We start from the raw sequence: 21,438 nt of genomic DNA on the forward strand, positions 1-21,438 counted from the left end.
ACCATCTTGGAGCCTGCTGGCGCTGCCGCGGTCCACACTCGCTGGACCATCTTGGAACCTGCTGGCGCTGCCGCGGTCCACACGCGCTGAACCATCTTGGAGCCTGCTGGCGCTGCTGCGGCCCAACCTTCCGGAACCCCCCAGCTCGAGGATTGAGAGCTGTGCGTAGGGTCTCCTTGCAACCAACCATCTATAAGACTGTCCCGCTACCTTGCCCTTTGCCACGAGACTTTCCAGATCTCGGGATCTGCTGTATATATTGAAACGATACTAATTGCCCGATAAAGATTGACAACTCTATCTACGTGTGGTGTATATTTGTAGTGGTGGGGTTACTCTGCTGTACGATTCTAGGAGAGGGCCCTCCCGTCGGAGCCCTCTCGACATCGCTCGGTCCCTTCTCTGAAGGAGGGGTAGACCTAGGGGTGGTCAGTCAGACACCTTCTGCCTCCCCCGGGTTCGCCTTTCTAACAGTGCACTTGCCAGGTCGACATGGCAGCCCCAGGCTGCACACAGGCTCTGCAATGGCCGGCCAGAGTTACACTTTACAGTCTGTTTGCGTGGGTGGCACAAGCCAGTGCTGCAGCCCACTAACAGCATTTGATTTATAGGCCCTGGCACTTGCAGTGCACTTTACTAGGGACTGACACATAAATCAAATAGGCAAATCATGGAAACACCAATCCATAACACATTTTATACAGGAGCACTTGCACTTTACCACTGGACAGCAGTGAGGATAGTGCGCAGAATCATTACCGAGTCAAAACCGGGAGGTCAGAAACCAAAACTCAGGGGAAACACACCATGTTCTTTAAACATATTAAACACTTACTGAAAACTTCAGGAAATATTTTTTCAAAATGAGGTACATCACTGTGAATTTCAAAACACACTAGAGAAAATTGTTTGACTTGATGTTGTTGATGGACATTTGGGTCCAATACAACACCCAAATCCTTCTGATGTGGCAATCTAATAATGCTATTACCTTTAGGTGACACAGACATTTTCTTACTGTCATTTTTCTTTTAAATTCCCTCACAGTCTCACATTAACCCACCATTTTTATTGACTGACCACCATAACCACCAGGATGAATGTACACTTTCTTCAATATCACAGTGTTGGTGAAATGATCACAAATATTTGTGATTCTAGAACATGAATCAAACATGATCCTCAATTTTATATTTTCCACACACACACAATCAAAAGAATGATCATCAACTTTGCACACTTGTTGCAAAACAACATCTTCACATATTTCTTTGCCATCTTTGTTGTTCATTGTCTCACATTTACTTCTGCGCCTGCAAATCAGAGCAAAGTGACATTGTCTTCCACATGGGTTGTATAATACTTCAAGTACTGGACTGACTTGTTTCTAGCCAGACGCCCAGTTTTACCACACCTGAAGCATTTACAAACCAACTTGTTGTCCTTTTTCGTGACAAAACTCTACTTTGATTTTTTTTCTTTATCTATCATATTATCACTTGTTTAGAGTAAACACTACAAAGTAAACACTAGAAACTTTAGCTACATCTTTCTTAAAAGTTCCACAAGTTTGCTCATGTGTTCTACTATTTTTGCAATCAAAATCTCTTCACACAAAGGGGTTCATCCTTTTGCCACAACTCTTCTCATTTTCTCTCACTATTTCATCACAAAACAAATTGATCTCTAATGGGTTTGGCACACAACTGCTTGCCAGTTTCCTTAGAGCTGTTACATAATCTCCAACATACTCGGACTACTCTTGTTTTCTTTTTCTAAAATAATATCTTTCTAAAATGGTACTTAATGGTATATAGTGTAAATCAAGTTGTTTTATACATATATCTCAAGTTTAATAAATCATTTTCTTCTTACTGTGTTCGGTCAGGTAAATGCTACACCATCTCCTGCCCCTTCGCACCCAAACAATGTCATACAAGTAATCGATTAATATGTTCAATTTTCATAGCATAATAATCAGTAATTACAGATAAAAACAAGGTAAAAAATGTTGAGTTTAAAAATACAGTATTATAACAGGTAAATTAATTTGAAATATAAAGGATACATACAAGACAGTACCATTATCAGTTAAGGTGCAAACTATGGGCTAATTGATCACCGATTTACTAAAGCCAAACATAGATAGGATGAAAGGGAGAAACATACATAAGCATCAGGGAGCATTTGGAGGAAAAATAGTGCTGGATGACATTGGTCAAATTTATATTTCTGGAATATTGGGTGAATACACTTTTTACGCTCAGTGATATAAAATTTACAAAACAATTTCAAATAAAGATTGGACTGAGGAGAAATACCATCACATGGACATGGCAGTTCACTAATTGTATACCCTCCCGAGGAGAAGCCCAACATACAAGGGATGAGATTTAATCTAAAACGTATTACTACATATTGGTGGCGCATGTTGGTCACAGCAACCAAGTATGAATTTGGGCCCACAGAAGCAGACGGCATCCCTAGGTATAATACTGCCATGGTGTTGTTACAGTTTGATGTGTATCTCTTTTTTACCTGAGCGTTTGGAAGCAAGATTTAATTTCAGCTTTGGGAACTTTCTGGCAAATATGAGGATCATTGTCTATGGTTCTAGGCCCAGACTAACTAATATTTCTCTTACATAATTGAGCCAAGGGGCCTTTTGGGCATGTTCAAAATCAAGACAATCCATAATAATGTTTTGGGTTATGCCCACCGTATCCTTTTGCCAGATTGATAGCCATAGTAAGACTGGCGCAAGAGATATAACGTCTGTTATATATGGTAAATTCAATTTGTGATGCATTGTGTAGCTTGAGCATCTATTAGGTAGAGATAGTAGTTTTTTTAAAGAAACCATCTTCTACTTGTAGGTGATCAGCCTTCGATGTTCCCCAAACTCCAGCTCCATATGTTGCGGAAGAAATGGCCTTTGCTGAATAAATCTTTTTGATTGGCTCTAATGGCTTACTGCTCAGTTTTTTATAATAAAGGACAACATAGACACAGTGCACTTGTCTAGGGCATTGCATCTGTTCAAAATCATACTTGCCTATGATCCCCTACTGTTAAAAAAGTACACCCTGGTATAAAAAGGACTTTGTAATCTCAACTTTGCGTCCCACAATATAAAATGAGGGGGTTATTTTTAGGTTGCTTTCCCACGATTTCGACTCATTCACCTTCAGATGCAAGGAGGCCATATAAGACACATAGTTATTAATCAGGTTTTTGCAAATATGACGGCATTGTTAGAGTAAAGCTGGTTATACACTGCGAGTGAGCACCAGAAGCGCGAGATAGGCACACTCTGTGCACTAGGCCAAGATCTGCAGGTCTTTTATTCCAGACGTGCTTAGGTGATACTTTACCCACTCAATTTTCACCAGCTGCAGTCACAGCAGTACTTAAGGAAGGGTCTGTTTAATGTCACCTCAGATACCACTGCAGCCTCTCTCCAACGGTCACTTTGAACCCACTAAATCACTACAAAAAACATTCTAAATGAGATACCAACTAGTGATGATAATCAGGTGTACTTGGGTCAATTGAAAGGAGTTTCACTGTACCACGATACCCTCCTCCTCTTCATTCACACCTGAACATGGTTCAGATAGAGAGAGGTTGAGTAGGTGGGACACTCTAAAACACATGGTGCAGTGCAGTGTTTAGTTTTGTTCAGGTGTACTATAAAATGTATTTGTGATTTTATTCACCCTGTGTAATTAGTTTAACTAAAAGTACTGCTGAGTGTGCTCGAAAATTACTAGTCTGTGCTTTTGGGCCAATGTTTTCACTGCTCAATCGTTTCTAACTCGGTGTTTTGTATTGTTTTTGACCTATGTTGTGTGAAATGTTGTTTTTCAGATTGTATTCTTGTTCCAATGCTTTTACTCCCCCCTGCTCGCTCTCTCTCACGCCTCCCAGCTCATCGTCCCTCCCCGGTCCCCTATTTAATGGTGGTAGCTGCGAAGACGCGCCGCTGGCATGTCTAAGGGAAGCCTGTCTGCGCCCGACCCGGCCGCGACCAGCGCCAGGAACCCTGGATCCTCAACCATTCATCACTACGACACCAACACCCTCCTCGCACTCAACCTCGGAAGGGACACAGACTGCAAACTGGCCTCGCTGAACACAACCCATGGCCAGTTCCCCTGCCTCCGCTGCCACTGGACTTTCACCATTACTTCGACCCCCAACACCAATTACAACAACACCGACAACACCCTCAGCTGCATCCTCTTCAATGTGCGCTTCGTACACAAGCACGCCATAGAAATCTGGAACCTGCTTGACTCTCTTTCACTTGACGTTGCCTTCTTCACGGAGACCTGGACCAACACTGCCTCCACCCCTGACATCAACACCGCCATCCCGGACAGCTACAAGATCAAGAGGAAGGACTGCCGAACCACCCAGGAGAAAGGCTCGCCATAGTCCACAAAAACAACCTCCGCCTTACCACCTCCAGCGAGACCCTCCCCTCTGCCGAACACCTGCATTTCCAAATCAAGACCAGCCCCAAGACCACACTCCGTGGGACACTCATCTGCAGACCCCCCGGACACCCTTCTCCAGCACCATCACCGACTTCATCGCACCCCACGACATTGCATCAACAAACTACATACTCTTCGGAGACCTAAACTTCCACCTCGACAACCCCAGCAACCCGACCTCCACCATGCTCGGCGACAACCTCGCCATATCGGAATCAACCAACTCGTCAACAGACTGACACACCGGGCAGGGCACACCCTCAACCCCATCTTCGCTGCAGGAAACAGCGTCCAATTCAGCAACACAATGCAACCACCCTGGACTGACCACCACTGCGTCCACTTCACCATTGAGAAACCCAAAGCACCTAAACCAGGCCTGCGCCCGCAACGAAGGAATTGGAGCAAGGCCACCGACGAGCCACTGAACTCCACCTTCTCCTGAGAAAACCACACCTGGGCATCCGAAGCAAACACCGCAGCCAGAGAACTCCACACGTGGATCTCCAACTGCGCAGACGAGCTCACCCCGCTACGCACCAGGAAAGCCACCTGGTTCACCACCAACCTCCAAGGAGCCAGATGCACCTGCAGACACCTGGAAAAGAACTGGAGGAACACTAAGACAACTGACAGCTACTCAACCTACAAGAACGCCATGACGGACTACCACAGCCAAATCAGAACAACCAAAAGCAACTTCATCCACATTAAAATCCTCATCAACTCCAAGGAACTCTTCAACATCATCCAGGAATTCACCAACCCACGCAGCAAAGCCACAGACATCACCCCATCCCAGGACCTCAGCAACAAGCTCGGAACCTTCTTCCACCTCAAGATCAGAACACTCTACAACAATTTCACCGACCACCCACAAGACACCTCAGCCAGCCCGCCGCCTCCCCAAGACACCAGCCAGCCCACCATCTCCAACTAGACACCAATCATGACCATGGACACCGCCACGACATGAAAGGCATCCACTCAGGGGCCCCCTACGGCCCATGCCCCCCACACATCTACCACAGAGCCACGGACACCATCGCACCCCAACTACAACACACCATCAACACCACCTTCATAACAGGCACCTTCCCAAATAACTGTAAGCGCGCCGAAGTCAGGCCCCTCCTCAAGAAACCCACAGCAGGCCCCACCGACCTCAAAACCTACCGGCCAATCAAGTTTCTCCCCTTTGCAGCCAAAGTGGCAGAAAAAGCAGTCAACAGGGAACTGACACAATTCATAGAAGAACACATCATCCTAGACCCGTCCCATTCCAGATTCCGAGCCAACCACAGCACCGAGACCACCCTACTTGCTGCCACATACGACATCCGCACCCTCCTGGACCAGGGCTACTTTGCGGCCCTCATCCTCCTCGACCTGTCTGCAGCCTTCGACACCGTCTCCCATCTCACACTAATCGCCAGACTACGCAATGCCGGTATACAAGGAACTGCCCTGGACTGGATCCGCTCGTTCCTCACCGGAAGAAGCCAAAGGATCAGACTACTGCCCTTCCTCTCCACCCCCACCGACATCACCTGCAGAGGACCACAGGGGACATCTCTGAGCCTGACCCTCTTCAACATCTACATGGCCCCCCTCGCAGACATCATCCAAAAACTTGGCTTCAACATTGTAGCCTACATCAACGACACCCAGCTCATCCTCTCCCTCACCAAAGACCCCACCAACGCAAAGCTCAACTTACAGAGAGGGATGCAAGAAGTAACAGTCTGGACGACCAACAGCTGCCTGAAACTCAATGCGGAGAACACAGAAGTCTTCGTCCTCTGCACCACCCCTTCAGCATGGGACAACACCTGGTGGCCCACCGCCCTCGTAAGCCCACCTACCCCCTCAGACCATGCCAAGAACCTCTGCATTGTACTCAACGCATCACTCACCATGAACCGACAGGTCAACGTCGTCACCTCCAGCTGTTTCAACACCCTCTGCATCCTCCAAAAGCCCTTCAAATGGATCCCCCCCACCCGATTCAAGAAAAACAGTAAGCCATGTACTAATCACTAGCAAACTCGACCACAGCAACACACTCTACACCGGCATCAACAAGTCCCTACTCCGCAAACTGCAAACAATACAGAACACCGCGGCCAGACCCGTCCTTGGAACCACCCGCCACGAACACAACAGCCAACACCTGCGGTGACTCCTCTGGCTCCCAGTGGAGAAGAGATGACCTTCAAAATCCTCACTCATGCCTACATGTGCCTACACAACAAAGGACCCAAATACCTCAACAACAGAATAAACGTCCACGTGCCCAAAAGAAACTTGCGATTAGCCAACCTTGCACTGGCTGAAACCCCGCGCATTCACAGAGCCAGATCAGGCACAAGATCGTTCTCCCACATCGCAGACAAGACCTGGAACGAGTTACAGGCAGACGCGCCGCCTGCCTGAACACCTCAGGAAGACCCTCCAGACCTGGCTCTTGGGCTGAACGGAGTGGTGCAACCCCTCCCCCCGCCAGTGCCTTGAGACCCCCACGGTTGAGTAGCGTGCTTACAAATCCCTGATTGATTGATTGATTGACTGTTTCATTGTATCTCTTCTACTGACTGAATAGCATAATTTTTAAACTATGTTAGATGTCAGTTTGTTTTAATATTTTAACTAACACACTAAAATGAAACATGTCTCTAAAAAGAATTCATGTTTTAAAAATTGTTTGGATGTTTTTAATGTACTTTTATGGTTCTATTAGCCGAAATAAAGTGAATAAAGTAATTAGGGAAGGTTCTGTTTAATGTCCCCTCAGACACCGCTGCCTCCTCTCTCCAACAGTCCCTTCAAGTCATTAACGCACAACAAGAGACATTCTAAATGAGAAAGGATCGTACCAACTAGTGATGATAATCAGGTGTGCTTGGGTCAATTGAAAGGAGTTTCCCTGCACCTCCTCCTCTTCATCGACCCCTGCTCATAGAGAGAGGGTGAGTGGGTGGGACTCTCTAAAACACATGCTGCAGTGCAGTGCTTACTTCTAATCAGGTTTAGACCAGGGTCAGGCCTGGAGACCACGCAGAGTTCCAGGGCTCACTTGAGGGGGGCTTGAAGTACTTGCATTTATGATTGGACTGATTGTGTAGTAGTCACAGAGTTGGAAACTTTAACCCATTTGGTGCTCATGACGAGCTCAGCTCATCATGAGGCACAGTGCTCAAGTGCTCAAGTGCTCATGAGGAGCTGAGCTCGTCATGGCCCGTGGAACGCTCACATGCGGGGATAATTCCCCTGCTGTGATGAGCGTTCCATGGGAACGGGTGTGGCTGTGACGAGCTCAGCTCATGAGCACCTGAGCACTGTGCCTCATGACGGGCTGAGCTCGTCATGAGCTTGGGGGCGCTGTGCCCGCCCCCTCCGCCCCCCAGCACAGCGGGGGGGAAGTACCCCCGCATGCAAGGGGTTAAATGGAAGAATAGCTGCGTGTACAAAGTAGGCCTGGCAGCAGAAAACAGTCACTAAAAGACATAAGTGGGCAAGATGTGATGCTTAGTTGACCTGGTATGGACATGGTGGCAATGGAGAGACCTGGGAACCTGAAGCGCAGATTCATAGCCTTCAACTTACACAGCACTTCCATCAGCAGCATCTCAAAGGTCCAGGTGGTGGACAGAGCCTAGAACATGAGGTGGAGCCTAGAACATGCAGTAAAGTCAGGAACCCCCTTATCCAGTGCCATCTGGGTACAGTAGCACAAGGCATTCAGCATGTATAGTTGGGGAAAGCAATAAAGTAACTGGTAGACTGCCTACACATTGATCACTAAGATGAAAACCATGCCACTGGTACACACAAATTAGTCAAGCTGTGACAAAGTACTTAAAATCAATGTAGCAATGGAAATTGCCCCAATACATCCATGTCCCCTCACTTAAGGTCTGGCAGATCCCAGGGCACTTTCTCTCAAGTCATCCCAGAGTTGGTCCTCTAGTAAGAATTAGGCAGTCAACATGGAAACCAGGGCCCTGTAATCCCCATCCTTCTATGAGCATGTCCTTTCTAATAAGAAACCTTTGTAGAAAAACGTTCCCACTTACCTTTCCACAAAGTGGTTTCCCAATATCTAAGGTGGCTTCCAAAGAACTCCTCCTGGCTCCTAGCAACTCTCTCAGCACACTGCTAACAATTCTCAGTGGATCTACAAGGAGAAGAGAAACAAAGCACGCCTGTAGTAATAGTTACCAGAAGAGTTTAATGTAGCGTATTGAAGAGAATTATGCAAAACCAAGTCTCTCGCTGGCAGCCACCAGGACCTGCTGCCAGTTGTGGAGATTTATTAGTGGAGTCAAATATGTATTGCATTTAGGCCAGTGTAACTGACCAAAGGTGCTTGAGAAAAAGAATGAACTTTGGGGAACATTTGCAAAAATTAGATATTGTAACTTTGTTGTGTCCTGCAAAAGCTTCTGTCTAACAACAAGGCCTAGTGCCCACCATTGCGTAGTGTACACGCCCCTATGTCCGAGCACTGAGGCGTAGGCAGATCAATGGGTAAGGTGTACTCAAGAGCCAGAAGCCGACTTCTCTCATCTCTAATTTGTGCAGTATGACGACTAGCAACATAGCCGAGTGTGCTCAGTCCCTGGGTGAAGTCACTCAAAAAAAAAAGTGAAACTAATGAATCCCACAAGAGAAACAAGCAATCAAAGTGGCATAGTAAAGTCCAATGATTAAGGCATATTAAACTTTGCTGGAGTTTGGGCAGTTCGCATATATTTGCAGATATATAGTTTAATACGGCCTTGGCTATCTGGGCAGTGGTGAAGAGCCGGTCATCCCAGTTAGTACGCACCCAGTCTCAGCCTCTGTCGAATGCCATGTATGAGGACAAAAAAAAAAAGAGAGAAACAAGTAATCAAGAGGCTCATCTTGAGCTACAGATAAGGAGTGTTGAGGTCATGATTGACACAAAGATGGTGAGACTCACCCAGCATTCAGTGAACTAGCCTCATACTTTGAAAGGAGCTGTGTTCTGCTGGTCCTTCCAGGTGTCAGTTGCAGTGAATGGATGACTGCAAGGGTGCATCACAAGCAGAGGTGTATGACTGTTGCAAACACCATTGCTTGTCACCGATTGTCACTTCCTGATGCAAGGCAGGCAATAAGTAAGCAAAGCGACCTCACTCACAATGACGACAAATGTCTGAAGTTCTAATGGAAATAACACGTTTTAAAGAGATAAATATGACAAGCATAGGCAAAGACAATGGGTCTGACTGTAATGTGCTACTGCAATACATCTGCATTTGTCCATGACTGTGTGTGCTTACCTTAGCAGGTTAAAAGCCAGGCCTATTGACTTTGGCATGATACTCAGAGCATAGAAATTGTGACAGGTCATACTAATGTAAATGCATTATTTATCAATGCCGGCGTCCCAGAGATTTTGAAAACTTTGTTTGTTCCTGTTTTTTGTCAAATGTGGACTGCCCAGTTGCTATAATACTGGTCATTGTAAAGCATTATATTGCAAATCTAAATAATTAAAGTTTCTTAACATGCTGCAAAGTGATGCTTTACAATACTCATGGTAAATAAATCGAGCATCCTTTCATTAGGCATCTTTAAATGTACATTGTGTTGGTACGAGTGAGAAAGAGGCCTGCTTCCAGTTTATGGCCTCTTCATCGACTTTAAATCAAGCTTTAAATCACGGAGGGCCACAGAATCCAGGTTTTTAAACATTTGGGAAGTGCTTCTGAGCTCTCTATGTCAAGTCATGCCCTTTGCCCTTTACCTTACTCCTTCTGGGCCTCTGAGTGGCATTCAGTACCACTGATCTTCATGTACTGCATGGCTTCAATCTCTCAGCTAGCAGCAATGGAACTGCAATATCATAGTATTCCTCCTTCCCCCTAAGCCACACTCAGGTCAGAGTGAACCTGTTCTCCTCCAGATCTGCTGTATTCACCTGCGGAGTCCAGCCAGGCTCACTTCTATCACCGATCATGTTACACATTTGCATGAACCCTCTCATCAGGATCCTTGACTCCTAAACTGTAGACTATTGTATGTTTGCTGAGGATGTGCAGTTATAGAAACTTGACAACAACTCTTGGAACTTATTAAAAGTCTCTCATTGTTTGTGTGCTTCATCATTGGATGAATCTCAACTCCCTGATCCAACTTCGGTTCCCCTATCCTGAGTCATTTGACACCTACTTCCAGCCAGTGGAAAAAGCATGCAATCTAAGTGGGCTGCCTGGCAGCAGTCTTGCTTTCAAACCTCGTATAATCTCTGTGACTAAAGCTACATTCCAAAATTTGCGTCTACTTCAAGCTGTCCTTCTTCTCCATCTCCAAACCCAGAAAATCGCTACCATGCTCGAAGTGGTGATTTCCTGCATCGTAGGGATAGGGTATCCAATCAGTGCGATCCGAAATGCCTCCAGGAAAGAACAATTTCTTTCTTTAGTCCCCTCACTCACCAGGGTTTGCCAACGGTGACATGCTTCATCATAGGGCATGCTGCGACTTGCGAGAATTACGTAGGAGCACTTAAGTGGACGTCTATGTGTAGTGCAAAAGTGTCGTGGAGTGGGCTAAAGTGGGTTAAACATACCTTGCTAGTGTGCAAAAAAACGTTATTGTTGCTCCTAGGTTGGTATGTCTAGAAAGGGGGTGATACAAGGAATAAACTAACTATAATGAGTTAGAGATTCTATGACACTTTTGCACTACACATAGGCCTCTATTTTAAATCTATATCTAAGCTCCAGCGGGTCCAGAATCACGATGCACGTCTCCTCTTTGGCTTAAATTGCTATGACCACATCTCACCTACACTAAAGAAGCTAATTCAAATACGTTTGCTTCAAAGCGTTGCATGGCCATTCACCAGGATAGAGGTCTAAGAGGTACGTCTTCTATCACCCATCAGAAGCCCATAATATGTGGACAACAATTTGTATCGATGCAAGACATTTGGAGTCAAGACTCTTCACACACACGGACATCACCATGAAACTCCCTCCCAAAGCACCTAAATCTTGAACCCATCTTCAGCAGATTCAAAAAACCTGCTTCCTACATTATGCAAAGACCTGACCCTTCTGCTGACCTCACTTGCACCTGACCCAGACTGGTTAGACGCCTAAATCCAGCCTCCCTCAGAACAGGGTCATCCTCTAAGGCTTTGGTGTTTGATCACCATGGTGGGATACTGTGATTCAGGGGTAATGTTACCCTGCTCATATAGACCATTTCTAACCTTGAACCTAACCCAAAGTGCTTTGAAGCTCACTTTGGTGGCTTGCAGCGCTTTAGGAAATACTTACAAGCATGCCACTCACAAGCATGGCAGCAACAAGTGTTGCTTATACTTGACTGTAAACATTTCTTATCTTATTGGTTACAACAACTGACTTCAAGAACATAGGTGAAGGAGAAAATGGATTGAATACAGTAATTTACACACACAAACTTATCACCTGCGTGCCCCTAACAGACATGACGTATCCATGAACACTGGAATTGTGACCACCTGCTTCCTAATAATCAGTGCCTGCAATGAAAAAAAATAAGTGCAGGTACTCAATCAAATGAGCTAGAGGTGTAGTGAGTTGGCAGGGCTAGGGGTGGAGCTAAGGGCAAGACATGATGATACTTAACGACTTCTATAATAATTGCAGCACACACCAAAGCACATGATAAATGTGTTAATATAAACAAAGCAGGTTAACATAGTACACAAAATGAGAGAGAAATGTGATAATATGTTAACATTTCCATTTTTGCAATAGTTGCACCTTCTCATTGCCGTACTGTTAATTGCTGTGGCACAGGAAAATACTATATGTTTTTGAGCACGTGAGTAGGAAGAAACTGAAAATACCCCCACTTCAAACCAAAGCTCTTATGGTACGAAGCAAATGAAGCAAAGCATCATGACCCTCCCTAGGAGATATCGCGTGTATCTTCCATCAATCTATCTATTCATCCTTTCATCCTACCATTTACCTGCTGATGTCCACCATTTAACCTTTACATTCTGTTGTCTATTCAGTCTTTAATCCACCGTCCAGTTTTTCACCATTCTGTTTGTCCACCCTTCATATCCAAACCTATCCTTCCAACTCCAAACCTATCCATTCATCCTTTCACTCATCCATCTCGTTATCCACCATAAATCCTTTCGCTCATCTATCCATCCACCCTTTCATTCCATCCACCCTTTCAGTCAATCCCTCCTTTCACTCATCCATCATCCACCTTTGCATCCATCCTCTCTCCCTTTCATTCATCCGTCCAATCTTTCACTTATCCACCAATCATCCACCCTTTTATCCAATCATCCACCTTCATCCACCCATCCGTCCATTAACTCCTCCATACTTCCATCCTTGCTCACTCATCCATCCACTCACTCACCCACCAACCCTCCCTACTACATTATTTATGAACCTTTGTCACTGAGCAGACATGTACACACAAAGTGCATACCATTTTCTTTAAAATACCTCCTGAGCGTGTCTTGATTTTCTTTCTGATTTTTTTCGTACAAAAAACAGGCATACAAATGCAGGCAAACACACAAACATAAGCAGACACACAAAAGACTTGGGTATGTTAAAACCCATGTTATACTCTTAACCTACCATGGCTTTCTTTAATTGCCACTGCCAGAGGACTGCCATGATTCCTGTGTTTGCGCAAATGCACAGGATAGTATGAATGTGATTGACAGCAGAGGGCCTGAATGGACCCTGCTCTGTTAAGCACAGCGTGATGGGGAGCACCGGACATTATTCAAATGAGCCCTGCTGAATAGCTCAGCTGGGGCTCAGATCAAGGCTACAAAAGCGGCGCCATGGCTGCCAGACACATTCTACTCCTGCTCATTATTAGCACTCTCAGCCAATGAGCCGACCTTTTCATGAGTATCGGTACTCTCCACGGCAGTAGAGAAGTGCCAGTAAAGTAACGCGCTAGTCACCAGCATCCTACTCACTAGTATGGTGATCAGTGAGAATAAACGATCAGAACGAATAATAGCTTTTGTTGTATAAAATACTTTTAATTGCACTTCGACATGTCTAAATACTGTAAATAACAAGTTGTCCATAGCCAGCAGGGCACGAGTCGGGGTACCACGTGGGTGGACGGCGTCCCCCCACTTATTTTCCAGGGTGGACGCCATCCCCCCTGCTTATCAAAACGCCGTCCACCCTGCGCTGCTCATCCAAAACATGATAAAGTGCGCACAGCATGTACCAACCAAAGCACGCATTTCCGGGTGATTGCCTCGGACTGCCGATCACCATGCCCCTGCACCTAGCTGTTAGGTTAACTTGCCCGCCTAACTGTACGATACGGCCTATCGCAGCTCTTGCTCTTTGAACCTGCCTCCACCCCTTCTTAACCTTGGCGGGTAGTCGGATATCATCCACACTATTTGCTTGCATGCTTCGCTGACCTTTTTTTATTAAGTAATTTCACTTTCTAATTCAATGTTACTTATTGTGCTATGCCCTTTCTCTGATATTTTTTTTAGGTAGCCGAGATTGGCTGTTATCTGATTTAAAAAAAAGGCGTCGAGAAGTATGAATATATACGAATTTGACACCCGTTATGGATTTAGACACCGAAAATACAATTAATATTAAGTATAAATTGTATTTTTGATACCACGCTCATTGTTTGGGCAGACTAAATGTCTAATTGTACCACATTAAGTAGATTTGATGTGCTAGTAGTAATGACATTTCCCCAGGAGCACACACTTAAGTAGCAAAACGGGTGATAGAATCCATTTTCTCGTTCTACATTTGCGAACCCTTAGATCAAGTCTCCTAGCATAAGCGAGCCCCCAGACCTGTCTTTTTAGTTACAAGCATATTTTGCAGTGATGTACACTGCAAACAGGTGTCTCCCCTGAACGTCTTAATGCACCCTCCTTTGAAAAAAGAAAGAATGTACAGCTAACTAGGGGAGAGGAGGCTGCTGTAGTTCCAGCATGTGGAACATTGCCTTACTGGGGCAAGCTTTAAATAGTGCAACAGGGAATATCGGTGGTGTATTTGTAATCTAAAATAAAATAAAATTGCTCAAATCCATTAAATTTCTGTTCAAACCTTATTGGTTGTAATGACGCTTGCTAACTAGTAACCTTTTCTTTACAAGTGCCACTAATGCATATCATTAAGTGCATCATGAATTAGGCAGTACATAGGAGCATGCCGGTGTGCGGATGTATCTGCTGTTCAATCTAGAAGTACCCGTTTGAACCCTGATCGAGCGACTCTTGCCAGCGCCATTACCGTAGAGATTTTCTTGTTTTACTTGGCTTTTCTAGAAATTTCAATGAATTTAATAGGGTGTCGCTTTGCATGGAAAGTTGGCATACCAAATTCTGACTCCAGACCTGATCAGGAAGACGTCTTGGCTCCATCGAGGTATGTCAACATGAGCGGTCTCTATTCTTGACGGATTTAGGATGTAGTGCCATGAGGATGTGTAGTCTCTGGACCAGCAAGAATTTAGATCAACAAAATCTAAGTGCCACCCTCAACTGGAGACTCATAACTTTTCAGTGGACCAGGGGGAGATAGGATGATAAGATAGGACTGAGTCCTGTCAGAGGTGGGAGGAGATGCTGTAGACAATGGCCTGTGAAAAGCCAGGGTTTTATTATTGAAGTTTGAGCGAAATAAAGTATAAACAAGTCAGAATGTGGCAACCCTTAGCAAAACAAACTTTTAAAGGAACTAATAATTCTCATTTGAAGATTAAGGATCTTCGTTTCATCACTTTAACATCACAGTTCCCTAAGAAATTGTTGTAAGGACTTTTGAGGATGTGTGCAGATTTCTTGAAGTATTTGATTCTACATTATCACGTTACTAAAGCCAACATAGAGTCCTCCTCAAAACTTGCCACACGAGCTTCTACCCCATAACGAGCCACACACCTCAGTACCTGGCTAAGATCCAAACCTCTGAATCACCATCATCAACAAAGAAGCTGTACACTCTCCAGAGTGGAAATCAAGCGACACAAAAATGAAACCGCTCAGGAACAAGACTTCTCATTCTTTATACCTATACTATGGCACATCTTCAACCATCTAGAGAATAGACTAACGTTCACCCCGGCCCTTGGGTCCACCTTCTCCCAGATGTACATGAGTCTAAATCATCCCTGTTCTTGAACATTGCTTTGTTGCATCTTAGCTCATTTTGCATCGTTCATGGACACATTGTCTAGTGATTGCTATCATGTTTGACTGCCTGATATTGCCCTGTTAAGTGATGCTTCTGACCCACAAACTCTGCTTTTGTTCATGATGCCATGTTTTAGTATGCCTCACTTACAGCACTTAATGGCTTGACTAATGTAGTTTTACACCAAACTTCATCCAAATTTGGGCTGTTAATTCCCCCATACAGGGACTTTAAGTAACAAGCTTAAGTACTGAGCAGCTTCAATTCTTAAATCTTGCAATATGTGCAAATGATAGATCTGCTGCACATGTGATATCACTTCCTGCTGTGATGTCACTTCCTGCCGTGATGTCACTTCCAGCCCTGATGTCCCTATCTGTTGTGATGGCACTTCCTGCTGTGATGGCACTTCCTGACGAGACGTCACTTCCTGTGACACCACCTAAATTAGAGAGTCCCTCCACTTCTTTTTTTAGGACTTATGCCCTGATACGCAGTATATGATACTCCATTTACTGACCTACAGAAAGGCATGAGTTGACTGCTTTACATTAGGAGCAAGCCTTCAGCTCTCTGAGACATTCTGCTTCCTTCATTCTTCTACCAGCTTCCTAAAACCATAGCATTAACGCATACACCAAAATAGCGAGGGAGAGCCTGCCTGCTGATATGAAATAATGTATAGTATGTAAACTACGCTGTGCAGGTTTCACAATGGATCACAATATGCAAACTTTGCCCAGCAAAGAAAATATACAGCTGCTGCCTGTCCAACAGTAGACAGTGGGCACATTCTCACCGATTGTGATACACGAACAAGTCACTTGACAGACGCACATAATGCCTAACTTGTCCCCCTGTCGTTTTCACAAATGCATTGAAAATACATGTAAATGGTGACTAGCTTGCTATTGACAAACATGGTGTTAAACTGACACTGTAATGCTGGGGAGAAAAACATGCACACATACAAACAACCCCCACCTTTCAGACGGAAACAAGTGTCATCCTTGTATGTGCATTCTTTCAGAGACATTGCCACTGCTCCCCTGAACTACTTAACCGCATCGCTGCTAAGGAGATTATCCTGCTGTGCTGCAGATCCTTGTTTCCCATTGTTCATGACGAGCTCAGCTCAACATGAGCATGGAAGGGGTTAAAAAACAATACAGGATTTCCAAATAGCAACATAAAAACTACATAGAAAAGATGTCTACCTAGGCCACCAATCACATTTTAAGACCGAATGGTGAGAGCTTCAGACATGGCTTCAGTAGTGAACCAATCTCTAGCACTTCTGGAATTGGGTCCTATTTAAAATGGATAGCAAATCCAGAACATAGATTTGACCTAAGATTAAGAGTAAAAACAATCCATTTCCTAGTTGCTTTTCTATGAGATTTCACTGTGTCACTTATAGGACGCCGTTGCGTCAAAATCTTACGCCTGCCTCACAACAGGCGTAAGACTGACGCAGGCCCTTTCACATGGGGTTTGCCCCATGTGAAAGGACGCATTGCTGGAGTTGCGTCACTTTTGTGACACACTCCAGCAATGCGTCACTTTTGCGCTTAAAGATACATCAGAAATACTGGGGGCGTGGCTAGCGCCCGAGGAGGATGGCGTCTCTCTCGTAACTCGCCTGAGGTGTAGGGGCAGTTCACGGGATTTTCTCCTGCTAGCTGTGGCGAAAACTACAACAAAATGAAGTGAAGTGGGTCGGAACTTTGACATTACAAGGTGACCTGCTTTTTGACTGCACTTTGGCGCACAGCATCTTTTTATTCTTTAATGCGCTCTCCGGGGATTCACCAGCAACCGCCATTTTGAATCTGCCCGAGCGCTGAGGAGAAACGTTAGTGTTGTGCGCTCCGTTTTTCAAAGCTGGCACTGCCTTTCTGATATCAGAAAACCAACTCAAGTTCAAACTGCGTGGGTTAAAAGGCAAGTGACTTTACCATCTGCTCTCACACTGCATTACTCCTCCTCACTCCTTCGTGTCATTGTACTAATGGAACACGCTATTTCAACTCTGCTGGCGCACTGAGAGGAAAAGCTTGTATCACGCACTTCGCGCTTCAAGCCATGCACTGTGCTACTGGAGCCAAGAAGTTCCGATCGAAGTCTGAACAAAGAGGCACCTTTTGATTTTATTTCACTATGCTTTATAACCCTCCTATGTAATTCATCGAATTATTGACAGCCATAATGGTGTGCTATATTATTTCAAAGCTTGTGTTGATTTATTGCAGGCAGAGCACTAAACTAAGAAAGATTGAGATAACGGCTAAGGAATGAAGTGATTTTCAGCCTTGCTCTAACACACAGTGCCCCCTTTCAGGCTCTTGGTCTCTCATTACGCTTTCACAGGTATAATAACAGCTGTCATTTTAGAGCCTCCAAAGCATTCTGTGAAACTGCTTATTTTTCACGGCTGAATTTCTAAACATGCACCGCTTTATTGATGTGCCCCACAGCTTCTCACTTTAGAATGAAGCAATCTTTTTCAACAAAGCTCCTTTTGCAGATTTTTTTTTCCTTTCTGCCCAGTTTATCTAAAACTGCTTGTTTCAGTAATATAACTGAATATCCGGGGCGTGGCTTGGCGCCCGGCAGGAATGGCGGCGTCCGGGTAAAGCTCCACGGAGACTCCAGGCAGCAGCGAGCATCCCGCGTTCCTCTGACGCTGGTTTCGGGATGTAGGGACATCGGAACACTTCCTTCTCCCCCCAGCTCCTTTGCAGCCCTCTCTGACGGCGGAAACACATTTTCTCAGCTGCCGTGAGTTTCTTTGTGATGTCGCCGAGTCGCGACCACCATTTTGTTTTTCCTCCCTCAGACTGACTCGCTATAACGCGATATTAAACTGAAAGACTGTGGCTTTTTCTGCTTTTGCCACTTTGCTAGAAGTGATTAGGGGCATGCTTTTTGGATGCTTTCTTCTTCTGGAACATGCTACTTGAGCCTTGCAGGTCTTCAGGACTAGGGCTGTACCTTGTATGACTGGAATAGCAGAGGCGGCCATTTTAGGGTCTGTTTCTCCTCACTCATTCTTTTCATTGCGTACATTGCCCTCAACTTAAAATGCCTCTACGCATCAGTTTTATTGCGCTCAGAATTTTTCATAAAATGAGAGCGCTGTCTTTCTTGTTGCGATAATTGCTTCAGAGGGTTTTTTTGCTAGGAATTTTCAACTTTGACAATAACAAACTTTCCCTCCTCCTCATTTCCAGTGATTTTTGACTTTGCCCCGCTCAGCTATTATCGCTATTTTTCTTTTCTTGCTATTTTATGGGCAGAATTAAAGGCCTTCATCTTACCAGGACGCCAGCACGACCCACTTTTCTCAAGAACTCAAAACTTTTTACAGAATTTTCCAAACTTCAAGACTCTTTAATGCCTTCTTCAACAGACAACATGGCAAATATGGATCCTGCTGCGTCGTCATCAAGAAAATCTCTTTCCAAGCGTCTTAAGCAAAATCCTCCATCTCCGCCTAAAGCGGCCTCATCTGTCTCAATGGAATTATTGTTGGAGGAGATTAGGGCTCTACGCCCTTTCATGGAAGAAACAAATGCTAAGCTACAGGTCCTTACTGACAACTGTTCACTACTCTATAGTCACTGCTGTGGAACACTCTATGTCTTCCCTCACAGCTTCTTGCGCAAAATTTTCTCCTCTCCAATCTCAAGTCTCTGCTCTCCAACGCCAAGTCGAGGAGCTTGAAAATCGTATTAGGTGCAACAATCTCCGTATTTATGGCCTGGCGGAGGGACTGGAGTGGCCTGACCCCCCTTACTTTCTTCAAATCCTTTATCCCCAAAGTCCTCCACATGCCAGAAGGTACCATGCTTAATATTCAGAGAGCGCATAGATTGGGTCATCCTTCTTCACCTACTTCTCCCTCACAGAAGCCTAGAGGTGTGATCCTTTATTTCTTGGAATAACCAGACTAATTACAAGTTTTATCTGCAGCCAAATCATCCCAACGTATCATCTGGTCCGGTTCTACTCTATGTTTTGCGCAGGATTACGCCAAGGCTACCGCTGCTAGAAGGAAGGATTTCCTCAACATGAGACCTGCTCTTCGCGCAATGGGTGCTCAATACGGTCTCTTTCACCCTTGTCTTTTTAAGGTCACATATAACAACAGAACAACAACCTACGAAGATCCGTTGCGTCTTCAAAATTTCATAAACTCTCATTCCACAGACACCATGGACTCTTCCTCTTCTAATGCTGGACTATTATGCAATTTTTTCCTGCTTTAATGTTGTCTCTCATTTTTCAATGTTTTATTAAATGAGTTCTGTTTTGTACTTCCTTCTCTCACACACTCATTAATGTTTTTATTGTTACAGTTTTTATTTCCACAGTTCTTTCTTCTTCCTGCAACGATGCCTCCTGGTCCTCCGTCTGCTTGACCCCGGTTGTACCGTCCGTCCTGTATGGTCCTTCCCCTCCCTTGTCTTTTTTTAATCCTCCTTCTGTAGGTATGTTTTCGTTTTGTGTATTCCTTAGTTGTTTCTTTTGTAACCTTCTTCCAACATTTATCTCTACAGATTCTTCTTTCGCCCTTTCCTTTTCCCTTTTTCACTCTTCTACAGATTTTTCTCTTATCTCCTCATTCTCCTTTTTTCCACGATGTTTTCTTCTCTCTTCCTTTTTTCTCTCTTTTTTCTCATTACTCACCCTTCATTTTCTTAAACACCGTCTCCATTGTTTTTCTATTTCCACTTCTTACCTTTCTTATCTATTACCTGATTTAAAGCCAGATGTAGGTGGCCAATTACCGGTCGGTAACGGCCGAATTCGGCCGTTACCAACCGGTAATTGGATTTTGAGATGTAGGGGGCAGAATCGGTAAATTTACCGATCGGTAAATTTACCGATTCTGTAAATTACCGAATCGGTATTTTTACCGATTCGGTAATTTTGAGATGTAGGTGGGACTCTTCTGAGTCCCACAAGCCTTACAGAATCGGTATTTTACCATCAAATTCAATTTGATGGTAAAATACCGATTCCGGTGTGCATGCACATGTGTGCATGCACACCTGTGCCATATGACAGGCAGACCTGCCCTTAGGGCAGGTATGCCTGCCACATGGCACCCGAACCTGTTTTGGGGGTGCTAGAGGGTGTCAAAGTGACACCCCTGCACCCTTGTGAAATTCGGTATTTACCGATTCGGTAAATACCGAATCGGTAATGCCCATTCATTCCTATGGGCTTCAAAGCCCATAGGAATGAATGGGCATTACCGGTCGGTATTTACCGAATCGGTAAATACCGACTTTTACAGATTCGGTAAATCCACATCTGGATTTACCTACATCTCCCTCCTTATATTTTACCGATTCATAAATACCGAATCGGTAAAATTCGGTATTTATGAGTCTGTAAAATATATTTACCTACATCTGGCCCCATGTTTTTAAGATTGTTTATTGCATTGTATGCTCTTTCTTCAATGATGTTCCTCTTACTCAGCTACATTCAGGGTCACTACATGGAATGTTAAAGGTTTAAATACTCCCATTAAAAGACAACGAGTTTTATCTCACCTGGCTAGATTACACTCTGACATAGCCATGTTTCAAGAAACTCACTTGTCAGATGCTGAAGCCACTAAATTAAAGCGATTATGGGTTGGTAACGTTATCTCCTCCCCAGCTTTAGGGAAAAAGAATGGTGTTGTGATCTTAGTTCATAAAAAGTTTAATGTCTCTATT

The 21,438-nt window shown here is 44.6% G+C and overlaps 1 pseudogene across 5 annotated transcripts in view; it reads right to left on the minus strand.

The window, feature by feature from the left end:
- Positions 1–21,438, minus strand: part of LOC144768055 (epidermal differentiation-specific protein pseudogene) — a 151,152-nt pseudogene that overhangs the window by 58,201 nt on the left and 71,513 nt on the right. For 4 of the 5 annotated variants that reach the window (XR_013598448.1, XR_013598447.1, XR_013598451.1 and 1 more), the window contains exon 2: positions 8,579–8,679. The product of XR_013598448.1 is annotated as an epidermal differentiation-specific protein pseudogene, transcript variant X2 (transcript). Of the gene's footprint in view, positions 1–8,578; positions 8,680–11,971; positions 12,047–21,438 lie in introns of those variants that run through there. The other variant, XR_013598449.1, reaches the window with a different exon arrangement.

Source organism: Lissotriton helveticus, chromosome 7 (assembly GCF_964261635.1).
Source record: "Lissotriton helveticus chromosome 7, aLisHel1.1, whole genome shotgun sequence".
Taxonomy (NCBI): Eukaryota; Metazoa; Chordata; class Amphibia; order Caudata; family Salamandridae; genus Lissotriton; species Lissotriton helveticus.